Source organism: Dryas octopetala, chromosome 7 (genome assembly GCF_963921425.1).
Source record: "Dryas octopetala chromosome 7, drDryOcto1.1, whole genome shotgun sequence".
Lineage (NCBI taxonomy): Eukaryota > Viridiplantae > Streptophyta > Magnoliopsida > Rosales > Rosaceae > Dryas > Dryas octopetala.
The window spans coordinates 15,149,343-15,156,826 of NC_141372.1; the positions used below are offsets into that span (position 1 = coordinate 15,149,343).

The following is a 7,484-nucleotide window of genomic DNA, read 5'->3' on the forward strand; positions in this document are numbered from 1 at the left end:
ATGGAGACTACATTGGTTAGAAGATCCTTTTCATCTATCATTTCAGAATTTCCAATCTCCCTCACCCATTTCTTAGCTGCAACTGTTTTGATCATTGCAGTTCTCTATTTGCTTTTCAGATCCAAGAGTACATACCTTATCGATTTCACCTGCTATCTGCCTCCTGATACCTTGCGGGTTTCAAAATCGAGCTTCATTGAACACCTCGAAAGATCTGGATTTTATGACACAGAATGTGTCAGTTTCCAAGCAAAGGTATTGGAAAGATCAGGCATTGGAGAAGAGACTTGCATGCCTATTTCACTACATGAGCTGCCGCCTTGTCTTTCTTCAGTCGGTGCTAGAAAAGAAATTGAAATTGTTCTCTTCACTGTTGTCAAAGACCTGCTTTCCAAGCACAAAATAAATCCTAAAAGCATCGACATTCTTGTGTCAAATTGTAGCCTTTTCTGCCCTACACCTTCCATTACATCTACAGTCATAAACAAGTTTGGATTCCGAAGCAACATAAAGAGCATCAACCTCAGTGGAATGGGTTGCGGTGCTGGAATCTTATCAATAAGTTTGGCTAAAGATCTTCTAAAAGTTCACAAGAATTCCTTGGCTTTAGTTCTCAGCATGGAAGCTGTAACTCCCAGTGGGTACAAGGGTACAAAAAAATCCATGCTTCTTCCCAACATTTTGTTTCGGATGGGGGGAGCTGCTATTCTACTATCCAATAGGAAGCAAGACAAGCGAAGAGCTAAGTATAAGCTCCAGCATCTTGTCCGAACACACATTGGTTCGGATGATCAAGCATACCAATCTGTTTTCCAGAAACCCGACGAAGCTGGGATTGTTGGGGTCTCACTATCACGGGATCTTGTACATGTAGCAGCAAAAGCCCTTAAAATTAACATCTCAAAGTTAGGCCCACTTGTGCTACCATATTCGGAGCAGCTCCGATTTGGATGGTCAGTGATTCGCAGGAAACTTTGGACTTTACCAAGCCAGGAGGGAATCTATGTACCAAATTTCAACAAGGCTCTTCAGCATTTCTGTATACATGCTGGTGGAAGAGCAGTGATTGATGGCATAGAAGAGAGTCTCGGACTGAACAAGGAAGATGGGGAAGCGTCCAGGATGACATTATATAGATTTGGAAATACTTCATCTTCTTCAGTTTGGTATGAGCTCTGCTATTTGGAGGCAAAAGGAAAGATGAAGAAAGGAAACCATGTGTGGCAAATTGCCTTTGGAAGTGGCTTCAAGTGTAACAGTGCAATTTGGAAATGCATTTCGGATATTGAGCCAACAGAAAGAAATGCATGGTCAGACAGAATCCATTTGTACCCTATTGAAGAGATCACAAATGTAACCTAATGATATCCAATGTGTTGTAGTAACCATTGATCAGAATTGTAACCTTTATTATTAATTTATTTTCCTTTTTAAAAAAGCAATAAGATTTTACAGAAGAACACTTTGTGTCTAGAGAGAATGATGATTTTCAAGAACTAAATACTTTCATTCAATGAATAATAATAAATCAATGTAGATATTTATACATAACGTTCTAAAAGAAACATTAGCTAGACAATAGGTGCATGTGACGATTCGTGTTAGTGGATCGTGTTTGTGTCCTGTCATTTTGTGTACATGCTATAGACAAGTCAACTCTAGCCTAACCTATTTAATTAATTGTGTCGAATTACTCGACACTAACCCAACCCATTAATTAATCATGTCATATTTTGGTTTAACCAACGTATTTTTTGAACTAATAGCAAAAAAACTAAGTTCCCCTTATGTCTAAAGCAAACCTATCACTTGTACATTTCTCATAAAATTAGCCTATTCCAATTTATAATGACACAAACTCCTTGATCGAGTTTGGCAACAACATTTCTATTCTTAAAAGGGGACAGCCTGCTTTAAGTTAAATGATAAAGTACTTAGCACCCAACTTTTTCTTCAACAAATTTGGGAGAGAGGAGCCTGTGAAAGCAAAATCGTGACCAAAATTATCCCTAAGACTGCTATCAGAACCAACAGATATGGTTTATAGGTAGGTTGATTTTTTTTTTTTTTGGTCAGAAGGTGGTTGATTCATTTATTACATTTAGAACGCTAAAACATTACAACTGCATGACTGATGCTAGAATCTAGAGCAATCATGCGACAAATCTTAGCCATGCAAAATGCCTATTGCATCAGAAAAAGAAATAACAACGTTAAGAGAAGAAAAGGAAAAGAGAAAAACATATTCATGCACCATCTGAGTTTATGATACTCACTACATAGCCCATTCAGTAGTTAAAGATTCACTAACTGTCACCACGAAAAAGTAGGTCAATTTACATAGCAAAAGAATTAGAACAGAATTCCAATATCTGATTACATGCACTCAAGGCTATACAATTAGCATAATTCAATTATTGCACTTCATATTGGGATTAGTCAAAACCAATCAAAGAAGGAAGCATTCCGATACAACAAACAACTGACTCATAAATGTGAAAAGACATGTTATACTAGCAGTGTCAACCTTCAGTATTAAATTACACTTCTCACATATAGTAAGGCCAAGATGGAAGGTACCTGGAATTCCACAGTTTTCACTCAGTTATCCTGCAATAAACAGAGCTACCTAAAGAGGTATTAATCATATCGCTCATCCTCATCCCTATCCCCAACCCAAGACTCCGGGATCCTGTTTAAAGAACTGTATTCAATGGCCAAACTTTTACAACCTAGTAAAATTATAGGCAAAAGAAAAATATTAAGAAAAATATAATCTATTCGGTCCATTGCATCACATATTCCTGCCCAAAAACCTAATATTGAAGCCAACATTTACTTTAAGAAATAGAATCTGTCATTAAATAGATCAGAAAATCATCGGTCAGTCAAATTTCAAACTTTTTTGGCAAACATTTATCCTAGTGACTTGTAACATTCATTATTCAAGTATTAGAGCAACTAACAGTTAAGCCCGAAAGCGCTGCAGCTTTTGTATTGTAAAAGTTCCAACAGCCAGCATTCCCTTCATTTTTTCACTTCTCTCAGAATGCTCCTCTTTTTCTTCTGTCTATTGAAGCCCAATGTGCCTATGCAATAAACAATACAAGGGTAGCGCTCACCCATCCCATTAAAAATCCCCATTTATGTTGAGGTGGGATTCAATCCCAAGTCCTTAGGCAATGCCAAAGGACTTTAGCAACTAAGCTAGCTGCCTAACTGTACCTCTCTCAGGGAGCTTTCATTTGTTTCCTAACAGCATAAACAACAATACACACCATATATTTTCCTTCACTAATACAACATAGAGGCAAGTAAATTGACAAAGGACAGCTTGAAAAGAATCCCTACAGTCATATTAATGTTCAAATTTGGAAGCCAGTTCTTTGTTTACTTTTCTTTTTTATTGAAGAGAATGAAAGTAAAATGGCAGTGTTCAACAAGTATACTCAGGATGATGCATCCTGTAAGAACATAATACCTCATCTGGTTGGTAGCCTTTGTTGTGCATGTCCTCCATGGTCTGATAAGCAAGCAACTATAGCTTCTCCTTGCAGAAATATTTTATGAAGATATGAAAGGTATTATAATCAGGAGTGATTTTTAATTCATCCATTTTTCTTGGCATTTCCTACACTATCCATTTCACCTGCTCTGCAATATACACAGATCATTGTATTCAACATAACCAAGTCATATCTGCCATGAGTTCCCTTAAAATCCTTAGCCAACTGCTTTGCATCTTCCAGAAGCCCACCTCGGCAGAAAGCTGAAATCATGATACTGTATGATTGAATAGCCATCTGCAAGTGGGAAAAAATCATAAATTTTCAGGACTGAACACAGAAACTTAGATTTCTGCATAGGAAGCAAAATTCTTCAGAAAAGACAAATTCAAGGGAAGTATCTCTCAAAGCTCCAAAAATATGTATACTGCTTGCAGACGTCACTTATTTTTACAGAATAGGGATTCATGCACAAGTTTTCTGTTTCTATGTAAGAGCAAGTATTTTGCTAATATAATTTAAGAAGACCTTATTTAAATACAAAGATTTACTCTTCAAATTGTGAGTGGAAATTTATACGGGGAATAGAGGAAGAATAATATATGGCATCTTTAGCTTGTTCATAACTTATAAATACTTTTGAAGACACAAAAATGCATAATTCAGTTTGGCCTAAGTCATTTAGTGAATTGTGTGTCACAAGTAATAATACATCTATTCAAAATAACAGGAAAGCCTTCTTTGAGGATTTGTCAGATACCAGATTGGATGGATTTCTCCTTCATTTCATCAAAAACCAATTTAGCATCATGTATACGCCCAGCCTTAGCAAGGGCATCCATCAATAAACAGTATGGCATCTACAAATAGACTTAATTCGATGAGCTAAAAAAGAACATAACAAAACAATAATAATTTAAGAGACAACTAACAAAATGCAGTTACTGAAGCATAAAACTTTGTACAAATTTTCCAAGAAAAAACACACATACAAAAGCCATAGGAGCATTGTCAAATTATGGTGGTCCAATATTTGACAAGCAAGCGTTGCATTACTGTAAACCGAACAAAGATTACTTGGTAGTGTCACTAATTAAGAAAGCACAAGATGTTTGAAAGGTAAGATACAGAGAGATTTTTTGAAAAGGAGACAAATTTTATTGAGATAAGATACAGAAAGATCATTGCAAAGAATACCACAATAGCATTTTAAAAGTTATTTTCGTAAATGACTGAAGGGAATAAAGTTATAGGCAATGAGACCAAAGTTAATACCATGCAAGCAACCAAACAAAGGTTTTAAAAGGGAACGGGAATCAAAGCCTTACAAATGGTTCTAAAAAAGATAAATATTCATAGCATTGAAACATCAAAACTTTTTTTCGGCCTAAATTTCTTCTTGTCAGTTTCTTATTTAACTTATTACATGATCTCGTGAAGATTACATACTTTTGCGATTTCATAAGCTGCCCTATTTGGCTCTGAAGCACTCTTTAAAATCATACCAATGACAAGAAAGGTAAATCTTGGGTTTTTAAACTAATGATTCAGAGGTAAAGATCTTAGTGTACCTCATCTTTAGCATAGCCCAAAGCTTCCAGTTCAGCTAATAATTCTCTTGATTTTTCGAACAGCCCTCCTCTGACATAAACCTTCAATAAAGTTGTCAAAATAACCTGCAAGTGTTTGCAGCATGATCAGGAGGATACATTATCACTTAAGTGACGAAGCTGCATCAAAATTTGGCATAGAATAAATAGGTTGACAAGATCAGGATATTAGTAGGTACAAGGCTGCCCATTGCATGTACTAATAAAATAAGCCGCACTTATGTTACCGTTTGTGAACCAGATACTATAAAAGCATCTAAGCAAAATTTCAAGCACACTGATTGATTTCTCTTCAATGATAATTAGGCCTAAAACATAAGAAAAATTGTATCGACCAAAAGAATGAACTGACAAACACTACTTCCGGAATGCAGGTATTGGGGATCGTTAGAATATAAAATAATTGTTGGCCCACACATCTTAATAGTTTAAGCTATTGGGAATGATAAACCAACAAACTTTATTATGGCATCAAACCAGAAGATACTGAGTTCAAATCACTGCAGTTGCAACCTCTTAATATAAGTTGAACTCCACATGTTGAGTTCTAGTGGTGGAGAGAGGCCAACATGTGAGGGAGAGTGTTAGAATATATGATAATTTTGGTCCACATCCTAATAGCCTAAACTTTTGGGATATTGGTAAACCAACAAAGTTTATCATTAATGTAAATTACCTTAATATAATACTTAAAAACTACATCAACATTAATTCCAGGATATGGTGTTTGCTCAAACCTAATTCGGAAGTCTAGTTAATTAGATACACCACTTAAGGGAAAGAGGATCTGAACTTTAGAACATCCTTTCTAGAGGAGAGACGTGGGTACCAACTAGGCCAACAATGCAAACCTATTTTGAAAATGTAGGCATTGACATCTTGTTTAAATAATTAATAAAACAAGAATAAAAAAGGATTCTCAGGGGAACTACTCTCTTTATCTTACTGACCAAAATATGTACAAGGTACAGTTTTGAAGCTTGGATATGCACGCGGTTCTTACCTCAAGAAGCAAAGACAGTAATTTTGATTTTGATTTTTTTTTTTTTCTTAAAGAAACATACTTCTATTAATAGAAAATAAATGCACATCACAGTGGATAAGCTACCCACTATGGCAGAAGCTAAAAACTTGTAAACAGCAATTAAACAAAACAGCAGCAGAACATACCATCAAGAATCTAAGACACTACAGCCTTCCAATCCAGCATAATGATAGCAAAAGAAAAGTCTCTAAGCTCCGAAAAAACCGAAACCCATAGGGAACCCCAGAATCGGACTCTTTCCCACATAATTTCAATGGTCCCCAATAACACACCCCTCTTCTTCCCTCCAAAAAAATGATACCTCTTGGACCAGCACTAGAGGCTTGGATTTCCCACTTCAGATCAGTCTCCTTAGAGAGTCGCGACCAAAAGGACGTTGCAACTGGACAATGCAAAAGCAAATGATCAGCACTCTCGGCTTCCTTCTTGCACATCACACAACAATGTGGAGAAAGACAAAACGAAGGTCTTCCTTTGAACCATATCACAAGTATTAACTTTCCCATGAGCAATAATCCAAGCTAACATAACACCCTTACCTTTGAAGGTCTTCCTTCTAGCAAGTGGCTGAGAATTACCAAGCAACCTTGGCCTCTTGGCAGGAGGTTCGCTGCCCAAGAGCGCCAGAGCTAGAAGCGGCAGCCATTAAGTGGAGAATTTCTAGAGTGTCCACCTCCTCCTATCCTGCCTAGATGGAACAATAGTTGAAGATAACAAATGAAATCCCTGATTCTAATTTTGAAAGTATAATATATTTCCTGGGTAGCAGTTATAATTTTCGATGGAAATTTCGGTTCGGAGAAATTTTGGTCGGAAATTTTGACGAAAAATTTTTCAAAAATTTAGATTAAAATTTTGATTTCGACAAAATTAGACAAAAATGACGAAATTTTTAAATGAAACTTGATGGTGCGCTGAAAACAAATACTGTTAAATAAAATTAGTATATTCTTTATACTTTATAATCTATACACTAAATTCTTTATATTTTATATATCCTAATATTTTTTATATTTTATAATCTATACATCACTCTATACTATATATTCTTTAGGATATAGTATAAAATATTAAGGTTTAGGCCTTTTAAGATATTTTTAATTATTTTTTATATAAAAATATTTTAGAATTTAAGATTTAAAAACAACTAAATAAAATCTCAAAAGAGCCAAACGAAATCTCAAACCGTTAACCTTTTTTTTTTTCTTTTTGTTTTCCTTTCCATCTTTTTCTTTTTTTTTTCTTCCTTTTTCCTCCACCGTGACTCTCTCTTTTCTTTTTCTTTTTTTTTTCTTTTTTTTTTCTTTCCTTCCTTTTTCCTCC

The 7,484-nt window shown here is 35.4% G+C and overlaps 1 long non-coding RNA gene and 1 pseudogene across 1 annotated transcript; one reads left to right on the plus strand and one right to left on the minus strand.

The window, feature by feature from the left end:
- On the plus strand, nt 1-1,362 carry LOC147280009 (3-ketoacyl-CoA synthase 7 pseudogene; annotated as a pseudogene).
- A 1,919-nt stretch (nt 1,363-3,281) lies between these two features.
- On the minus strand, nt 3,282-6,841 carry LOC147280010 (uncharacterized). Its single transcript, XR_015123431.1, has 4 exons — nt 6,701-6,841; nt 6,287-6,543; nt 5,078-5,182; nt 3,282-3,803 (listed from the first exon to the last, which is right to left on the minus strand). It is a non-coding gene; the product is annotated as an uncharacterized LOC147280010 (long non-coding RNA).
- Nucleotides 6,842-7,484: the final 643 nt, after the last annotated feature.